The 21,486-nt window shown below is 41.6% G+C and overlaps 1 protein-coding gene across 4 annotated transcripts in view; it reads left to right on the top strand.

The window, feature by feature from the left end:
- Nucleotides 1-2,639: 2,639 nt before the first annotated feature.
- The window catches only part of TMEM45A (transmembrane protein 45A), an 82,809-nt gene continuing 63,962 nt past the window's right edge, over nucleotides 2,640-21,486 (top strand). For 2 of the 4 annotated variants that reach the window (XM_063661515.1, XM_063661514.1), the window contains exon 1: nucleotides 2,659-3,003. The gene's annotated coding sequence lies outside the window, so the exon portion shown is untranslated. Of the gene's footprint in view, nucleotides 3,004-21,486 lie in introns of all 4 variants that reach the window. The other 2 variants (XM_063661517.1, XM_063661512.1) reach the window with 2 other exon arrangements.

The raw sequence follows: 21,486 nt of genomic DNA on the forward strand, positions 1-21,486 counted from the left end.
TTTCATATTTTGTGTAGAGATGGGGTTGTGTCATGTTGCCCAGGCTGGTCTCAAACTTCTGGGCTCAAAGGATTCGCTGGACTCGGCCTCCCAAAGTGCTGGGATTACACGCATGAGGCACCACGCCCAGGTTGATTGACTTTAGAATTTTGATTTTGCATCCCTGAAAAAAACTCCACTATGTTGTGGTGTATAATTATTTTTATATATTGCTGAATTCTGTTTGGTAATACATTGTTAAAGATTTCTGCATCTTCACCTTGTTACAGCCTGGAAAAGGCGGGAGTCTAGGATTTCTACTCAGCTTCTGTTCATGTAGGAGTGAGTGGGGCCAGGGTTTCTCCTGTGGTGTTTGGCTGAAGTAGAGCCATTACTGCCTAAAAGTTTTTTTGTCTTTCTAAGCTTCCCATTTCCTGGTCCTTGACTAGAGAGAGCAGGGTTCATTGAGACTTTTTTGTCTGTGCCTGTTGTCATTTTTGGGTTACTGTCTTCTTCAGCTCCAAGTTTGGGACAAAGAAACAACAGAAAGAAAGCCCAGGGAACTCAGCATCATGTCATTCCTTGGGTTCTGAGATTTCTAGCTCATCTGTCTTCTTCTCTCAACCTCTTGGAGTTTCTTATGTTGGAAAATATATAAAGTCCAGGATTTTTTGTTGTGCTTAGCAGGAGAAATGGAATACTGATGTCCACTCCATCTTCCTGAGAGCAGAAGGATATTTTTTTTTTTTTTAGTGATTTTTGGTCAATATCAGATGCCTGTTGATGGTAATGAGTGTGGAGGGTTAATCAATACCTTGAACTATCAGCCCGTTGTTGAGTGGCTTCTGTGATAAAAAGTGCAGCATTGTGAGATTACAAATGATTCAGAGAGCTGAACACATGACACATTACTTTCAAGGGCTACATTCAAATATTGCTCCTTTGTGGGTTTCCTTGACTGCCAGAAGGATTGGAGTGTTGTGGTTCCACTCATGTAGTGCCACTTTACTTGGTGAGCAGGCTCCTGCATTTGCGGGGGTCTTACAGAGTTACGATAACATTGCAGTCAGGTCCATTGAAATTGAGGTGTCTGACTATCCAACTGTGGCAGACAGACTTGTAGGTGGCCCCTGTGATCTCTATTCTCTGGCTTTTCAGAACTGTGGATGGTCATTGGGAGCCTAAGAGCAGTCTTTCGGAGCTAAGGGCAGCCTCTAGCTCACATCTAGAAAGAAACTGGGGAGTCAGTCCTAGAGCTGCAAGGAAATGAATTCTGTCAATGACCTGAGAAAGCTTGGAAGTGATTCTTCTCCAGTAGAGCCTGCAGATGACAATGCAGCCCGGCTGACACCTTGATTGCATCCTTGTGAGAGCATAAGCAGAGGATCTAGTTAGGCCATGCCTGGACTTCCAACCTTCAGAAACTGTGCAGTGATATACATGTGTTGTACAAAGCACTAAGTTTGTGGGAATCTGTTGCACAGCAATAGATGACAAATACACCAACAAACAGGACATTATCATTGTAGTGAAAGCTTTGGACACTCATAATAAATTCTGATCCCTGCAGGGATGGCAAATTGCAGATGAGTTTATGTACCTATGATGGAGTACTGCAAACATATGTTTGGAGACATCTGTGGCAGGCTGGGATAGGTGCTGGGTCTTGGAAATTATTTTAGTATCTATTTTATAAGGTAGTTGTAAGAATTAAATGTGATAATGCACGTAAAAACTGTTTAATGCAGGGTCTGGCGCCTTCCCTGGCGTGCAGCCCAGTGAGTGTAGCTCTTGCCCACTTAATATTTCAATGAGGGAACGTTTCTGTCAATATGCACAAATTATAATGGCAATTGATTTGCAGATCTCTTCTTTCCTCCTCTCCTTCTAACCTACTATCAAAAAACTGGTTAACCCTCCAACTGCTTTCCCAAGTTCAAAGCAACGTTTGGTGCAGTCCTTTCTCAGTTCTCACATAACAAAGCAGTATTTCTCGGTTCCCTACAACGACAATCACTCAATACAAAAAACCACGCAGGTCTGCCAAACCACTCTCATACCCAGTCCTGGTCATCTCCGCAGGAACAACTTCAATTCTGGTTAATAAGGACTTCAACGAAGGGTTTTCATTAAGGTTTTCCCTCCACCGAAAGAAAGAATACCGTCCCCAGGGAGCAGGCTCTTGGGCCCTATTATTTTGCTCCCTGGAGAAAGCGAAGAGAGGACTCCCAAGGCGTGGCCTGAACGCCCTTTGGGGGCGTGGGCAGCCCGGAGCCCCAGCCTCTTCCACTCCAAGCACCAGGCGCGTCTTATTTTCAGCCCCCAAACGGCTACAAATCATCCGCCTTATTTTCAGCCCCCAAATGGCTACAAATCATCCTGTTTAAACAAAGCGGTCTGTCTAAAAGGAGGGGCATAACAGGGCCGGGGCAGGGGCAAGACCTGGGAGTAGGCAACCTCCCTCTCGGCCCCGAGCCATCCCGGGCGCGCAGCCGCCGAGTGCCACATCAGCGACGGCGCTGCACTTCCACGTTCCCTTAGGATGCAGCCAGCGGGCCTGAGGGAGGGGCGGGCCCGAGGCCCTCCGGAGTGGCGGGCCGCCCGGCCAATCGGCGGCAAGTTAGGAGCCGCGGCCACCAATGAGCTGGGGCTTGTGCCAGCCGCGGCCGCCGAGGCCCGTGCCCCGCGGGGGGAACAGATGAAGCACATCTGGACAGCTGTGCTGAGAAGCTGTGCGGCCCCCTCGCTGGCCGACGTCAGCCGAGCACGTCCCCCACGTCCTCTCCTTCTCGCCACTTATTATTTATTCGTTTTCCCAAAGAAGCGACTAGGGACCCAAGTTTAAAACCTCCCCGCCCCCCCCAAATGCGAGACGTGGCCAGATCCCATCCAACACACGGTTTAATTTTCATGGGGCTCTGGGATCAAAAGAACCGAAACAGCAACAACAAAAGCCCAGCCGCTGTCTGATTTTAAGTTGGCAAAGTGGGAAAAATAAAGTGTTGAGTAAACAGACCAAGTTGGGTAAGTTTTGGATACGTGCTGGATATCATATTTCTCTTGCCGTGATCTCTATCCTGTGTCTTTTTGCTGTTTTCACCAGCTTTCTCTTCGTCAAGGGGAGAAAAGTAACACTTGCTGCGACAAACTGGACCCTTCGCTCCCTTCTCTTCCGTTTCACTAACATTTTAATTTTTTTTTTTTTGGTTAGCTATTCATTTTTTTTTTTTTTGGTGCGCTAGTTTTAAATATCCTGGGAGCAGCAATGTGACTGATATCCTGTTGTAAACCTCTAACTCCGAAACGGAATCTATTGATAAATTTATTTCTCTATTTTCTTTCTGTGAAAATACTGTGGACATTTGTAAAGCCAAAATCGTTTTTTATCCCCGACTCTGGGACTGTTTCGATGGGAGATTGAGAAAATTATCTGATCTTTTCAGAATTAACACGTTTGCTTCTGTTAATAGGATGTCTAATATAAATTATGTAAAACCTGGGTTATGCAGGTAGTTGCTGGATTTTTTACTTAAATCTGGAGGTAGTTGCAAGTCAAATATATGTCTTTTGGGTATTCTCCTATCCATAGTGGGAGACCTGAATTCCTTTATAATAGTTAAAAACAAACAAACATGTGACAGACCACTTGTGTGTTCATAAACTTATAATTGTATATATATACTATATAGTATATATACACTATATAGTAATGTATATATACTATATACATGCTATATATACACTATGCTATATAGTATATATACTCTATGTATGCTATATAGTATACTCTATATACACCATATATATTTTGTTGTTGTTGTTGTAGTTTGTTTGTTTGTTTTTGAGACAGAGTCTCGCTCTTGTCGCCAAGGCTGGAGTGCAATGACACGATCTCGGCTCACTGGAACCTCTGCCTCCTGGGTTCAAGCAATTCTCCTGACTCAGCCTCCCAAGTAGCTGGGATTACAGATGCCTGCCACCGTGCCCAGCTAATTTTTGTATGTTTACTAAAGACGGGGTTTCGCCATGTTGGCCAGGCTGGTCTTGAACTCCTGATCTCAGGTTATGTGCCTCCCTTGGCCTCGCAAAGTGCTGGGATTACAGATGTGAACCACTGCACCCGACCTTATAATTGTATATTAAAACAATAATTCTATCAAAATAATATGAAATTGTTATATGTACATGCTTGCAGATAGTTCTGCTATACATTTCAGGATTTAGAAACAGAATGATGAAAAATATTCAGTTAGGTGAGTGGCCTGAGACCCACTCCATCTGAAATATCTATAATCCCCTCTGTTTAACCAATGTTTTGGATTTGAGACTTTTGTCATATGTTATTTACTGTCATGGGAGAGCTGGATAGAATGGATCTTTAATTTCCGGCTCAGAAATCAGTAGATGGGAATTTAGTACGATAATTAAAAGTTGCAGGCTGGGCGCGGTGGCTCACGCCTGTCATCCCAGCACTTTGGGAGGCCAAGGCAGGTTGACCATGAGGTCAGGAGATCGAGACCATCCTTGCCAACATGGTGAAACCCTGTCTCTGCTAAAAATACAAAAATTAGCTGGGTGTGGTGGTGCGCACCTGTAGTCCCAGCTACTTGGGAGTCTGAGGCAAGAGACTCTCTTGAACCCAAGAGACAGAGACTGCAGTGAGCCAAGATCACGCCACTGCACTCCAGCCATCTCCAGCTCTGGCAACAGAGTGAGACTCCGTCTAAAAAAAAAAAGAAAAAAAAATTCTGAGTGTGTTTTTGATTCAGAAAGGCAATGCATACAAAGCGGATGGAGCAGCTGAAGTGATTTGCAGGGAAGCAGGCTTAGAAAGAACAGTATTGCAGAGAAGCAATGTAAAGAGCCAGCTGGCCTGGTTCAATTCACAGCCCTACAACAGTAACTTACCTAGGGCAAGTGACTCAGCCCCCCTGTGCCTCAGCTTCCTCCTCTGTAACATGGAGAATTTCCTCCTCTGTGGTGAGTTTCCTTCTCAGTTCCCTCATCTGTAATGTGCTAATAATAATGGCACCTACATCGTGGGGTTGTCTCGAGGACTGAGTTAGCGTACATTAAACTCTTGGAATAGTTCTGGCCCATAGTCCCATAGTATGTCTTTGTTGTTGTACTCACTCTTTGTTACCTTCCTTCCCAGCCTGCGCTGTTGCACGTCAGTTTCCCCAGCTGCCATTCTGACTTCTGCTCTAGCAACTGGTATTAACTGAGTGCTGACCACTTGCTAGCCAGCATTGTATGAGGCTATAAGGAGAGAGAGTCTTGAATGAGGAGTGAGGTAGAATTGATCTTCTTAGGAAGATCTAGAAGGTTCTGAAGTGCAGGGGATAGAAAAAGGCTATCTGTTGTAGGATGGCTTCACAGAAGGGCTTGCATTTCTCGGAATGGGTTTTGCCAAACAGTTTTGGTTTGGGAATGGGAGGAAGGGAAGGGATTATAGAGGAGCAGGAACATTTTAGGAGGAAGGAGACCTTTTGCAGGGGCAAAGGCACTATGGCTGGAAAGTGAGGAGCTATCCTGTGGATGTTGGGACGTTGGGATAATCTGTGGGAGGTTAGTTGGAGGAAAGTTTGGAAAGGTGGGAGAGGTGGGAAGGGACAGCATAAATTACCCGATAAGGAAAGAGAGGCTTGGGAGGTAGATTGGTGGGGAGATGGCAAGCCGAACTGTCAGCAGTTACACAGAAGAGGTGTTTCTGGAATAATCCATCCCTGGGGTCCTGTCTTCTCTCTTGCCCAGCATTCCCTTCCCATCTGCCCCACTGCTTCTGTAACCTCCATCCAGGTCCTGCAGGTTGGGCGGGTAGGGATAGGCAGTGAGTCTGGGCCCTGTGTTTTGGACTCATTCCGTGGTGGCTGTCTTGGAGCTCTGTTTAAGTGGTCTGGTGCTCAGGGCAGTTACCCAGGCTACTTTTTGTTAACAGGCCATGCCCTAAAGTCTTTGACATGGATGTGATTGTTACAACCCTCCCTATCCACATACATGCCTATAGTGTATGCCGAGTAGCTCTTTCTCATCCTGCTGATAGAATCATCTACTCACATTTTAACACATATAACTTCATAACTTACAATTATAGAAGTAGATAAGAACTGTAATATGCACTTAAGTGGAGAGTCACTTTGGAGTTCCCTTGCTTTCTCTTCCCTGAGAGCATTGTTCTGTGGTAGAGAGGTGTGCCTGACGCTGCTGTTGACCACCTGTGTGACCTCAGGCAAGACATTGAGCCGTTGTGGTCCCCCTTGCCATCATCTGTGAAATGATCTCTAAAGGTCCTTTTTCTCTCAGATAATCATTTATTCTTCTCCCCAGATCCCTGGAACAGTCCATTATTCACAGATGGCTATTTGATACATCTGTGACTAATATTTTCTGATCACTTAATACATGGTGGATGTTCTGATGATGGTCATGTCCTCCTCACATCCTCCTGTGAGGGTTGGTACCTATTTGTGTCCTGTTTTTCTAGTTGAGAAGACAGGAGCAAAGGCAGTTTAAGAAATTTGCCCAAGATTACACAGTGAACAAGTGGCAGGTGCAGACCCAGTCTAACTTTGTAGCCCAAGCCTTAACCAATCGGCTATGCTACCTTAGGTATAATACAGCTACAGCTGCTATTCTTGTTTGTGGTGGTGATAGTTGAGAAGTACAAGGAAGGAAAATCATTGGAGATATTGATTTGGTAAAATTTGCCTGGCGGGGCCAGAATATCAATGTGAATCTTGTCTATGAAACGTGCTCCATATGGAAACAGGAGACATGTAGATCTCATTGCAGGCATGCACTCTGTCTTTTCACCTTGTTTGAACAAAACCCACATAGCACCTGGTTGTCTAGCAGACACTCAATACATGTCAATTGAATGACTGTCCCCTTTGAAAAAGGAAGTTGTGACCACACTATTTTTATGTAAAAAAACAAATAGAGAAACTATAAAATGTCCCAAGACTCGTGGGAAAATGGGTCAGATGCCAGGTAAACATTCTACTTCTGCTTTTGGGGCATCCCACTTTCTCTTTTTATTTCTGGACATGCTGTGGTTTTGGGCTAAGAATATTCTCATGGTGAATATTAATGAAGGTCTATTTTAGGTATATAGTTATTAATCATACCCATTCTGGATTTGGCATCTATCTTTTTGGGAATTCATTCCTTAAATATTTTGTGTATTGAATCAACTTTAAAATATTTGAAAAATGTTTTAGGTTGCTCTTTATCTAATGTAGTTGCTCTTTTCAGTATGGCATAGTGACTAAGCACACAGGCTTTGAAGTCAGACTGTGAGGGTTTGAATTCCAGATCTGCTTCTTACCAATGTGGCCTTGAGCAAGTCACTTTTCTCTAGAAGGTTTTATTATCTGTAAAATGGGGACACTCATACGCATTACATGAGAAAATCCATGGAGAGCATTCAGTATATCGTCTGGCTCACAGTAAAGCCTGTACATGTAAGCAATTCTTTTTTTTATTGTGGTAAAATATATAATAACATAAAATTTACCATCTTAACCATTTTTAAGTCTACAGTTCAATGGCATTAAGTACATTCACATTGTTGTGTAACCATCACCACCATCCATCTCCAGACATTTTTCATCTTCCCAAACTGAAACTTAATACTCATTAAACAATAAATCCCTGTACCCCTTACTTTGTCAGCCTCTGGAACCAATATTCTACTTTCTATTTTTATGAATTTGACTATTCTAGGTACCTCATATAAGTAGAATTATATAATATTTGTTCTTTTATGTTTAGCTTATTTCATTTAGCAAAATGTCTCCAAGTATCATCCATGTTGTGGTATGTGCCAGAATATCCTTCCTTTTTAAGGCCGAATAATATTTCATTGTATGTATATACCATCTTTTGTTTATCCATTCATTCATTGGTAGAGGGACTCAGGTTGTTTTCACCTGTGATAGTTAATTATGTGTCAACTTGTCTAGGCCACGGTACTGAGCTATTTGGCCAAACATTATCCTAAATGTTTCTTTGAAGATATTTTTTAGATGATGATATGGTTTGGCTTCGTGTCCCCACCCAAACCTCATCTTAAATTGTAATCCCCATAATCCCCATGTGGAGAGGGAGGGACCTGGTGGGAAGTGATTGGATCATGGGGACGGTTTCCCCCATGCTGTTCTTGTGATACTGAGTGAGTTTTCATGAGACCTGATGGTTTTATAAGGGACTCTTTCCCCACTTGCTTTCTGTGTTTCCTGCCACCATGTGAAGAAGGTCCTTGCTTACCCTTTGCCTTCTGCCATGATTATAAGTTTCCTGAGGCCTCCCCAGCCATGTGGAACTGTGAGTCAATTAAACCTCTTTCTTTTGTGAATTACCCAGTCTTGGGTATTTCTTCATAGCAGTGTGAAAATGGACTAATACAGATGAGGTTAACATTTAAATCAGTAGACTTTGAGTATGGCCTCTATAATGTTGGTAGGCTTCATCTAATCAATTGAAGGCCTCAATAGAAAAAGATTGAATTCCACTCAAGAAGAGAGAATTCTGCCTCCAGACTGCCTTTGAACTTGAGACTACAGCAAGTCTTCCTTGCACCTTCAGCCTGCTAGCCTACCCTGTAGGTTTTGGACTTGCTAGCCTTCACAATTGTGTGAACCAATTCTCAAAATCAATCTGTCCGTGTATGTTTGTGTGTGTGTGTGTGTATCCTGTTGGTTTTGTTTCTCTGGGGAACCCAGGCCTCTAATTAATACACCATCTTTTGGCTACTGGGAATAATGCTGCGATAAACATTGGTGTACAAATATCTATTTAAGTTTATGCTTTCAGTTATTTTGGGTGTATAACCAGAAGTGGAATTATTGGATCACCCCTTATTTTTAATATTTTGAGGAATCATCCTACTGTTTTTTCACAGCAGCTGCACGATTTTATTTTACATCCCCACAGCAGTACACAAGGGTCCCAATTTCTCCACATTCTTACCAACACTTGTTATTTTCTGTTTTTAATTTAAAAAATAATAAACATCCTAATGTGTGTGAAGCATCTTGTTGTGGTTTTGATTTGCATTTCCCTGACGTTTAGTGATGCTGAACATCATTTCATGTGCTTATTGGCCATTTGTAAATCTTTTGCCCATTTTAAAATTAGGGTTTTTTTTTCTTCGTGTTGTTGTAGGAGTTCGTTACATATTCTGGATATTTATTCCCTATCAGATATATTATTTGCAGATATTTTCTTCCATTCTTTGGGTTACCTTTCCACTGAGTTGGAAAAGTACTGAGTGTCTTTTGATGCATAACAGTTTAAAATGTTGGTGGTCTAATTTCTTTATTTTTTTTTTTGCCTGCACTTTTGGTGTCATATCTAAGATATGATTGCCAAACTCAATGTCCTGAAGCTTTTTCCTGTGTCTTCTTCTGAGAATTTTATAGTTTTAACTCGTATGTATAAGTCTTTCTTCCATTTTGAGTTAATTTTGTAAATGGCGTAAGGTAATAAGTGTTCACCTTCATTCTTTTGCATGTGGATAGTTAAGCAATTCATTAATAATTTTTATCAACCATTATAATGTTTGTCTCTATGTAGATATCATAAGCATAGACATAGCCATAGTTTAAAAATATTAATTCATTCTTGACATCATTTTTCTAATTATATCTAAAGTACTGATTTTTTCTTATAGAATTACTCAAAAATTCTGTACTTGGATCAGGTGCAGTGGTTCACGCTTGTAATCCCAGCACTTTGGGAGGCTGAGGTGGGTGGATCACTTGAGGCCAGGAGTTCGAGACCAGCCTAAGCAACATAGCAAAACCCCATCTCTAGTAAAAACACAAAAATTAGCCGGGTGTGGTGGCATGTGCCTGTAATCCCAGCTACTTAGGGTCTGAGGCAGGAGAATCATTTGAGCCTGGGAGGTGGAGGCTACAGTGAGCCGAGATTGTGCCACTGCACTCCAGCCTGGGCAACAGAACGAGACAAACAAACAAACAAACAAACCCCTACACTTTATAGCTTTTAGTATTTCCAAGAAAGAAAAATTATTCTTGTGGTCAAATGGCATTGGTGGCTGATAGCTATTTTTTTTTTTTTTTAACTATTTTTACCTTTGTGTGGTGTTTAGAATTAAAAAAGCAACATCCCCGTGTTGCAAAAAATTGAAATAGATTGTATGGAGTCAAAAGTAATGGTTCCCCTTCTATTTACCTGGTTTCTTCCCTTCCACTACTCTCCCCACAATTAAACTTTGTTAATAGTCTGCTCTATATTTTTCTAGACCTTCTCCAAGAGTCCATTCACAGGTATAGATTTAAACAGAAATATTATTTTAAAATATAACGTGGGACCATATTTTATACATTGTTCAGACCTTGTTTTTTACAAAGTCTCAGCAGTATGAAATACACACATCTCCATCTGTCCACTGAGACCCAGAGATATCGTGAACATACTGTGTCCTGGAGAACAGACAATAGCACTCAAGTGAAAGAATGTTCTTTTTCTATAACACATAACAGTGGTATTGGGTTACATTTTTTTTTTATTATTATTATACTTTAAGTTTTAGGGTACATGTGCACAATGTGCAGGTTTGTTACATATGTATACATGTGCCATGCTGGTATGCTGCACCCATTAACTCGCCATTTAGCATTAGGTATATCTCCTAATGCTATCCCTCCCCGCTCTCCCCACCCCACAATAGTCCCCAGAGTGTGATGTTCCCCTTCCTGTGTCCATGTGTTCTCATCGTTCAATTCCCATCTATGAGTGAGAACATGCGGTGTTTGGTTTTTTGTCCTTGCGATAGTTTACTGAGAATGATGATTTCCAGTTTCATCCATGTCCTTACAAAGGACATGAACTCATCATTTTTTATGGCTGCATAGTATTCCATGGTGTATATGTGCCACATTTTCTTAATCCAGTCTATCATTGTTGGACATTTGGCTTGGTTCCAAGTCTTTGCTATTGTGAATAGTGCCGCAAGAAACATATGCGTGCCTGTGTCTTTATAGCAGCATGATTTATAGTCCTTTGGGTGTATACCCAGTAATGGGATGGCTGGGTCAAATGGTATTTCTAGTTCTAGATCCCTGAGGAATCGCCACACTGACTTCCACAATGGTTGAACTAGTTTACAGTCCCACCAACAGTGTAAAAGGGTTACATTTGTTGAACGAGGCCTGTTTGCACTGTTCCCTCTCTCTGGACTCTTGGCTCCTCTCTGTGAGCCATCAGATTGACTGTTTCCAGTCTCGTCTGACTTTCAATGCCCCTGCCAAGGACTCTCACATTCGGCTGTTTCAGAGAAAGCTCGGAAGACAACAAATCCTTTCCCACATCCACCCATCACCGCTTCTGAGCAGCCTGGGCCCCTCTGGTGCCATCAACTATCTTGAAGTGGCAACAGGTCCAGAGGCAAATGACTCCTTCCTTCCTGCTGTTTTATGCAAAGATTGCTATCTTCTGTGGCTTAGTTTATTTCTCCTTCAAGAGAAATTTTTTAAAAATGACCAGCAAGGTGGTGCTTTCCACAGCAAGGAAGTGGGTGGTATGCCTGCACCTTTCTCCAGAATTCCTGAAATACCACAGGCTTAAAAACATACACAATATTTTATTAAATTCTTTTTAGTAGATGAGAAAATTGATTTTTAAAAATTATGATATGCTTATGGAAATTGATGTTTAGAAAGGTAAACTGTACTACTTGTATAATTCCACAGGCTTAAAAACACCTACACAATATTTTATTAAATTCTTTTTAGTAGATGAGAAAATTGATTTTTAAAAAATATGATATGCTTAAGGAAATTGATGTTTAGAAAGGTAAACTGTACTACTTGTATAGTAAGCAAAGAATATGAAAATTTATCTGATTTTAGTTCTCTTTTCATTGAACATTCCCGTTGCCTCCAAAAGATAGCACATTGCCCTTGAGAATTCTACAGACTAGTCCTGTGGTACTTAACCAATGTGCAGCTGAATTGCCTGTGGAATATTTAAAAAATACACCCATGCTTGTCCTGCCCCTGGAGATTCTATTTCAGAAGGTGTGGAGTGAGGCCAAGGCATCGGTGAAATGCTCCCCAGAGATCTGATGGTTGGCCTGGGTTGAGAACAATGGATCTAGTGAGAGGAGTTTCCCAGCCAAAGTTCCAAACCCTCACAGGTGGGCTGGTGTCCTTCGTTCCTGATGAAGCTTAGAACTGGCCTCAAGCAGTCGCAGTTGGAGGAAAGCTCTACCTAAGGTTCTAATTAAAAACAAATAAATTGGATGGAAACTCCTTCTTCTTGGGATGTTTACAGAGGTTACCTTTTTATCCCGTTGCCTCATTCCCATGAAAACTCACTTGTCTAACTAAGCTGAAAGGTGGAATCTTTCTCACCAATTTTTGTAGAGCTCCTATTAACTTCACTTTTTTGGGAGCCAAACTTCCCTCAGTGCCGCAGTTATTTTGTGGTAGTAACATAGGTGTTTAGGAGACATCTGAATTCCCTCTCAATGACCTAAAAGTATAATTAGTCCATTTTCTGACGTGAGTCAACAACTAGGATTGCCACATAGACCCAATTCTTAGTAGAGACTGTGTCTATCTCAGACCCAGAGTTGACCACTAATTACATTTCAGTAAAAAATATTAGTTTTAATTTATCTTAAATTTCACAGAAGAAAAAGAAACCAAAGTGAAATTTAAGGAATTTCTGAACTTCAGACAAATATCTCTTAAAACGAGACATATTAGTTCCTTAAATATTCCTCCAAAAAATATCAAACTGTTGGGATTATTAACTACTCTCATAAAATTCAGAATACATTCTTCATATCCAAATAGACCTACGTTTTATATAACTACCCACACACTTTAAATTAAAAAAAAAGAAAAAGTTCCAGATCTGACTTTGATATGTCTAGGTATGGATCTTTTTTTTTTTTTTTAAACACGTTTTCTCCTGATATGTCCTTTCAATTTGAGGATCCATGTCTTTCTTCACCTCAGGGAGTTTTTCACCAATTATCTAATTTTTTCTTTCTCCTTACAAACCAGGCATAATTCAGACTAATGATCATGGCAGACTGTTAAAGGCAGATTAAAAGAAACCAAAATTGAGAGCTACATCATAATAAGAAATGCATTTAGGAAAGATTTGGGGATTCTATCTGTGTATCTATCGATCTATCATTTTTTTTTTGAGACAGGGTCCCACTCTGTTGCCCAGGCTGGGGTGCAGTGGCATGACCATAGCTCACTGCAGCTTCAACCTCTTGGGTTCAAGCCATCTTCCTGCCTCAACCTCTCATGTAACTGGGATTACAGGTGTGTGCCACTGTGCCCAGCTAACTTAATTTTGTTTTATTTGTAGAGATGGGATCTCCCTATGTTGTCCAGGCTAGTCTTGAACTCCTGGCCTCAAGTGATCCTCCTGCTTTGGCCTCCCAAAGTGCTGGAAAAACAGATGTGAGCCCCTGGACCTGGTCTAAATAATTTATATTGATGAAAATTAAATAATATTAAACATGTTAGCAAGGAAGAAAAAAATTATAGAAAATGCTCACAGCAAAATCATGTCATGGCTAAAACTTGGGGATAAAGACCAGAGGAAGACAGAGTGAAAAGGGAGTAAAAAAGGTTGTGCCTCCTTCTCCTCCTTGTGCCTCCTTCTCCTCCTCCTCCTCCTTCTTCTTCTTCTTCTTCTTCTCCTTCTCCTCCTCCTCCTCCGTCGTCGTCTTCTTCTTCTTCTTCTTCTCCTCCTTCTCCTCCTTCTCCTCCTTCTTCTTCTTTTCTTCTTCTTCTTCTCCTTCTTCTTCTTCCTCTCTTTCTTCTCCTCCTCCTCCTTCTTCTTCCTCTTCTTCCTCTTCCTCTTCCTCTTCTTCTTCTTTTATTGAGACACAGTTTCACTCTGTCATCCAGGCTGGAGTACAGTGGCACAATCTTGGCTCACTGCAGCCTCCGCCCACTGGGTTCAAGCGATTCTCCTGCCTCAGCCTCCCTAGTAGCTGGGACTATAGGCACACACCACCACACCCGGCTGATTTTTGTATTTTTAGTAACGATGAGGTTCACTATGTTGGCCAGACTGGTCTCGAACTCCTGACCTCAAGTGATCCGCCCACCTCAGCCTCCCAAAGTGCTGGGATTACACGCCTGAGCCACTGCACCTGGCCTCTCCTTGCTGCTTCTATGACTTCTTGGACAGTTTGTTTCCAGTGGGGGAGCAGGCAGATGAATCAATACCTCATCCACCTGGGGCAAGTTTGGGAACCTCTCTATATAAATTAAGCCTCATTTTCCTCAGCAGAAAATTGGACCTGATTCTCTTTACTTCTAAATGTCATTGCAGAGGTTTCATGAAGTGATGTGTATGATGGGACTTTGTCCAATGTAAGATACTTTGCAGAAGTGAGTGATTCTGTGACCACAATCTTGCTCTGAAGCTTTTTCTTCTCAGGAAGATACATGAACAACTAATGACTAAGTGACTGTTGGTTAGGTGTCAACCTCTTCTCAGGCTTCTTCTTATTTTACCCTCATGGACAACTTGTCGGGAAGAGGCTATTATTATTCCCATTTTATTGGTAAGCCCAGAGAGGTTAAGTAACTCATGCAAGGTCACACCGTGGTGAAGTCAGGATTTAAATACAGGGTAGCTTCACTCCAGTGTCTGAACTGTTAACATTTATGCCATGTGTAACATTATTTTCAGGAATGAAACAATGTTATTGGTTGCCACTTTTCAGAGAATTTGCAAATGCTCAGGTTTAATGCAGGTGGGCAGAGGCAGAGGTGTCACTGGGTGCTCTAGCCTCCGTATCCTGAACTTCCAGCTTCCTCTTACTGTCCATTTGTGATCCTGGGAGAGTGAAACACTGTCTCCTCTGTGCCTGATCCACTCTTGTTCAAGCGTCCACACCCTTTCCCTGAATTACTGCAAAGAGCTCTCAAATTACCTGTGGTAAAGGACCATTTCCCACCCCACCCCCTGAGTCCATTGTAGCCTTATATTTTTGTGAAAAAAAAAAAAATCTTGCTTGGATATCACCACGATGTTAAACTACTTCAAGATATTTAAAAGCCTCTAAACACTTCATCTCAGTTCCTGTCCTTGTAGATGGTAACAGCTTGCAGACTAGGACTGGTCCACAGGGTGTGGTTGAAATAGCACTGCTGCAAGGGTCTCCTGACTTTGATTCTTGCCCCGTATAACCTATGCACCACAGAGCGGCCAGAGTGGTTCTTGAAAAATACAACTAAAAGTCACATTGCTTCCCTGGTTACACCCTCCAGTAGCTTCCTGTTGCATTTAAAACAAAATCTGGATATTTACCAACGGCCCAAAAGTCCCTGGGTCATCTGGCCCTGCCTGTATCCACCTGCTTTCATCTCCTCCCTTGCCTGCTGGATATCTTCAATGCTAATGAAACATAGGTAGGCTTGGGTAACGGTTCAAATAGGGAACACATAATAATCTGGGATGTGAGATACACTCTGTTTTGTCCTTTCCTCTACTGGATCAAGCATGGACAAGTGCTTCTATCACTTTCTTTCCAGCAGCGAGAGCCATGCCACTAGTTTCTGAATGAGCAAGATGACCAAAACCAAGTCTCAGAAAAGATTTGTGCAAAACTGTGCTTATGTAGTGTAGCCTGTTGCCTCTCTGGTGAACTCAGCCTGAAGATGCCTGTATTCTGTTGAAGTCTCATACCTGCTTTTTAGACTCTTTGTTTCCTCCCCCAGAAAATGGGTCTGTCGTGGGTCGAGATAATGGAGGGGTAATTCCAAATGTTCCTGAGATTGGAGAACAAAAGGTTGACCATGTGGTTGTTGCCACAGACTCATTGCTGGGGAGCGTGGCTACCATTGCTGTATTGGTTATTTAATGACTGAGGGGGAAACACAAATTTTGGTTAAACAATTTCCTGGTGGGTTTAGTGCTTGCTGCCCAGAGAGCCTCTTGTGTGGAGGCACCCAGGAGAGGCACCCATCTCACCATGTGTCTACCATGGCAATGAATGAGAAGGAAGCAGCTACATGGAAAATGGTTCATTTAGCAACAGAGAGCCATAGTTTCTAGGAAACTGACTTCCCACTGTTCTCCCTAACATCCCCCCAACCCTTGACTTTTTAATCCATTGCCTGTTCCAACGATTTTTGGACTTTCAGAAGAAGATTTCATTGTCTTTTGCTAATTAATTGCCATGGCAATGGCAACAATTCTCACATTTTAGTGGCAGGAAATTTATGTTTAATAGAACTGAGAATGTGATGTAGCAAAGTGTGTCTTTGCCAAGCATCCCAGGTGATTCTGGCATAGCTGGTCCAAGGACCTTACTTTGAAAAACACTGGTTTTAGGATTGTCTGTTCTGTGTAATGATACTGGTATTGAGTGCAAAGTGTTTTAAAGAAGTTCTGTTTCTGCCCAAGACGGAGTAATAGGGCCAGATTTACCCTTTTGCCTGACGCAACCAAAAATGTCAGATAAAATACATGAAATAATGATTTTTGAAACACCAGTCATCAGGTGATGAAGAGCAGTAATCTCTAAGAAATAGGAGACAAAAAGGTGTACACTCGGGCTGCTCCAGCTTGCTGCATGGAGAGAATTTCCAGGCTGAGACTCAGGGAAAGGAACTCAAGTGCAATTCAGACTCCCAATTTGAGGAGAAGGTGTGAAGAGTCTGGGGAAACCAAGGTGGTTAGAGTTCATGGAACAGAGTACCAGGAACGAGAGAGCTGCATGGAGAGAGAGGACCCCAATAACTGCAGAGGGGGCCCTCAAGGATTCAGCATGGTACTGACCAGCACCTGCATGTGGGGAAACTACTGGGGACCTGGGGGCCAAGCTTGTAGGGGGAAGAGAACAGAGCCTGGCTCTCACCAAAGGCTGGGAATATTGCCTGTTCCTTCCAGCCAGACTGGACAACCCATAATCCACAGGGTATTGGTAGAACAGTCAGGAGGGCCTTGCCTCAGTAGTGGGGAATAATTAGCAGTCTAGAGCACTGCTCCATATTTGCCTAATAAATCATAAAAAAGCAATTCACAAAAGTATTAAACTGCATCTAAGTTACTTAAGCTCATCCCAGAACAGAGTTCAAGAATATTTACGGGAATAAAAAAAAATCCGGTGCCAAAAAAGGTAAAATTCACAATGTCTGACACCCCAAAATAGTAACGTAGTTTAAAGTGGAAACACACCACTCTCCCTGCCAGTCTTGGAGATGAACTTCCATGCACATTTTTGTACCCTTAAAGAGTCCAACAGTTTTAGCCTTCAGTGTAACATTTTATACATAACAGTCTAGAGACTGCCAAACCATGGTCTGTGTTGATATTTATTTTGGCTTCTGAGATAGCACTTCCTCTTTCATGTCTATGACTGTTTTAAAAAAGATTTTTTCGGTGTTTGATACCTTCAACCTTGCCATTGGATTATGGTAAGGTAGATTCAGCTAAGATATCGGCCAATTACATTGTACATCCTAAGAGGTTGGAGCTAGGAGTCGTAGGTAATGGTGATGGGTGGGTGAGATGGGACAAGTTTTCTGAGGTCAACGTATGACTCAGATTCAAAGGCTTGGAGAGCAGTAAGGACCAAACCAGGCAGGCCAAGATCTTGGACAGGTCTGAGGGGGCTAGCTCAGCCAAGTTCCAGAACCAGAAGCCCTTTGGAACCCAATAGGAACATACAGAGAGTGAAGTGAGTAAAGTCTCGTTAGGACTTGGTCAAGACTAAAGAGTCAGGGCTTGTTCATTGGCAGAGGTTGGAGGCTGGGTCAGAGAGGAGTGTTCTGGGATCATGCATGGACTTACTGCTCTAGAGGTTCATAACTGAGCTCTACAATTTGAGCCTGGGATGTACATTCTTCCTCTGAGATTTGGAAGGTTTTAAATTTGGTTTCCAGGCCTATTTATCTGATTCTCTCCCATCCCCCAAATTCAACCTGACACTCTGTCATTAGGATGTCCCTAGTTAGACACTTGGCTACCAGAACAAACATGTTTTCTTCAGATTGGCTGGCACCTGGGCATTCTTTCCCACTCTGCCTATACAGAAATGTGGCTTTTCTGCATACAACTTACAAATCTTTTGGCTGCTGGAAAACGCTAAGTTTCTTAAAATATTGTAGCCCAGATGAATTTGTGAGAAAGCTCCTACTTGAAGATGATCACAAGATATTACTGTTATTTGATAGAAATTTTACCTGCTCTGGGAGATGAGAATGGGACTCAAGGATCAGTCTTTGGGACAAGTGGAAATGAGTTAGTCTTTTAAAGGAGGGGGGGGTCTTAAAATCACTTTTGCACCTAGGAAGCGTTTTTAATAAATGTTCTTGGAGCTCTTTATTTTCATTCCCAATGGCTATTGTACCATGGATTGAGTAACTAGAGTTGGGATGCAGGGATGAAGAATGGATGCTAGTCAGTATTGTCATGACCACCATGATGGTCTGGATGGCCAGAACAATTCACTTACAGTTTTTAATAATGGCAAAGACAACAACAACAACACTAGAAAGTGGATAGAGTAAGTTTATACTTTAATTTCTTTCAGATCAGTATGGATTAGAGGAGCTTCTGCCCTCTCTGTGTTTTCCAAAGAGAGAGAAATAGATACAGAAGAGATTAAGAGAGCATAGGAGGGGGCTTCAAGATGTTTGACTAGAGACGCCTGTTACTCACCTCCTCCACAAAAGGACCAAAACAGCAACTAGATAAGCACAATGTCAAATAGAGTATTTAAGAGAGAACACAGGAACTCAGTAGGAAAGTGACAGAAAACCTCTCAGGCATGGAAGGAGAGGAAAGCAAAGCAGCTGGCCCAGCTGAGATCGGAGCCAGGAGAGACTCCTCAGTGCAGGAAAAGGGAAGGGAAATAGCCCCGTGTTCGATATTTCCGGCATGGACTACTGCAATCCTAGCTACAGAGTGCCCTTTGGCTCTCACAAACCCTGAGACTAGTATTAGAAACTTCCTGGAGCCCACCATGATGGCATTGTCTCAGAGAGGGATTTCACCATGGGTCACACACATAGCCCAAGACTGAAGCAATTGCAGCGTGGTGCCCTTTTGAGAGCCCAGGCCCGACAAGAGTGCGTCTTGCCCTGGAGTCCAACAGCCCATGCATCTCTATATCCCTGGAGCCCCACTGACATCCCCTTACATCTACTCAGATGGTTGCAAAATACCAATGACATTCTTCACAGAAATAGAAAACACAATTCTAAAAATTGTATGGAACCAAAAAAGGACCCAAATAGCCAAATCAATAGTAAGCAAAAAACAAAGTTGGAGGCATCTACTACCTGGCTTCAAAATATACCACAGACCTATAGTAACCAAAACAACATGGCATTGGTATAAAAATGGACACATAGAGAAGTGGAACAGAATAGAGAATTCAGAAATAAATCCACGTATTTACAGTCAACTGATTTTCAACAAAGGCATCAAAACCATATATTGGGGAAAGGACACTCTGTTCAATAAGTGGTGCTGGGAAAACTGGATATTCGTGTGCAGAAGAATGAAACTGTCTGAATGAATAGACCCCTGTCTCTCACTATATAAAAAAAAATCAACTCAAAATGGATTAAAAACTTTAAGACCTGAAACTATAAAACTACTAGAAGACAACATAGGGGAAACACTTCAGGACATTGGTCTAGGCAATGATATTATGATTAAGACCTCAAAATCACACATAACAAAAACAAAAATAGACAAGTGGGGTTATATTAAACTAGAAAGCTTCTGTATAGCAAAGGAATCAACAGAATGAAGAGACAAACTTCGAATGGAAGAAAGTATTTTTCAACTATTCATTTGACAAGGGACTAATATCCAGAATATACAAGGAACTCCATCAACTTAACAGAAAAAAAAATCCCATCAGATGTTTCTCAAAAGATGACATATGAATGGCCAACAGGCATATGAAAAACTGCTGAATATCACTAATCATTAAAGAACTGCAAATCAAAACCACAATGAGATATTATCCCACCCCAGTTAGAATGGCTGTTATGAAAAGGACCAAAAGTAATAAATGCTGGCAAGGACAAGGAGAAAAGAGAACTCTTACACATTGTTGGTGGGAATGTAAATTAGTAAAGCCATTATGGAAAACAATATGGCGGTTTCTCAAAAAAATAAATGTAGAACTACCATACAGTCCAGCAATTTCACTACTGGATATTTATCCAAAGGAAAAGAAATCAGTATATCAAGGGGATACCTGCACTCCCATGTTTATTGCAGCACTATTCACAATAGCCAGTAGGCTATTAGGTATGGAATACCTAATATTCACAATAGCCACTAGGCTATTAGGTATGGAATCAACCTAAGTGTCTATCAATGAATGAATGAATGGGTAAAGAAAATGTGGTATATAGATATATAATGAAATACTGAGCCAAAGAAAGAATGAAGTCCTGTCATTTGTAGCAACATGGATGGAACTGCAGGTCATTATGTTAAGTGAAACAAGCCAGGCACAGAAAGACAAATATCACATGTTCTTACTAATACATGAGAGCTAAAAAAGTTCATCTCAGGAAAGTAGAGAGTAGAATGATGGTTACCAGAGGCTGGGAAGGGTGTGGGAGGAGGATGAAGAGAGGTTGGTTAATGGGTACGAATATACATTCATATGGAAAAATAAGTTCTAGTGTTTGATAGCACAGTAGGGTGACTAACATTAACAACAATATATTATATATTTCAAAATAGCTAGAAGAGAAGGTTTGAAATACTCCCAATACAAAGAAATGATAAATGTTTCAGGGGTGATAGATATCCCAGATACTCTAACTTGATCAATTACACATTGTATGCATGTAGCCAAATAGCACATGTACTCTGTAAATATGTACAATGATTATGTATCAGTAAAAAAAGTTAAAAAGAGAGAGCATAGGTGAGAGCTCTCTGCTTTTATCTAATGAGCTCCGGACTGCCTTCCATACTCCTGGACATGATAGTAGGAAGTCTCAATCAAGGGCAAGATTATGCTTTCTGGAGAGAAATGCACTGGAAACTTGATATAATCTAATTGATGTTAATTGTGATAAGTGTTGCTGGTTTAACTTTTGGCTTCATACATAATGACTTATGTTTTGTGGTAGTAATGAGTAAAAGAGGTGGGGTGAGTTGATGAAACTGCTTCTGTGCCCTGATAAGTGGCTGTGTTCTGATTGGTTCTCAGATGGGAGTTGATTTTTCTACAGGAAGAGAATTAGCTTACCAATGTGAAACCACTGAAGGCAAAGTCAAGAGAAGTTTACTTTACCTCCATCGCAGTCTTATTCCCACGTCCTTGCTTTTTTCTCTTCCCTTTTTCTCCTTCCTTTTCTCCCCAAACTCATGATTGCCTTTCTGTCAGCAACTCTCTCCAGGTTCTCATTGACACAGAAATTGTAAAGATTCAGAAAAGGCTATGATGGGATATTTTTCCTCTTTGTTTCTGTGAATATTATATTCAGATTGGAAATAGAATTTATATACCACCTT

This window comes from Pongo pygmaeus, chromosome 2, assembly GCF_028885625.2.
Source record: "Pongo pygmaeus isolate AG05252 chromosome 2, NHGRI_mPonPyg2-v2.0_pri, whole genome shotgun sequence".
Taxonomy (NCBI): Eukaryota; Metazoa; Chordata; class Mammalia; order Primates; family Hominidae; genus Pongo; species Pongo pygmaeus.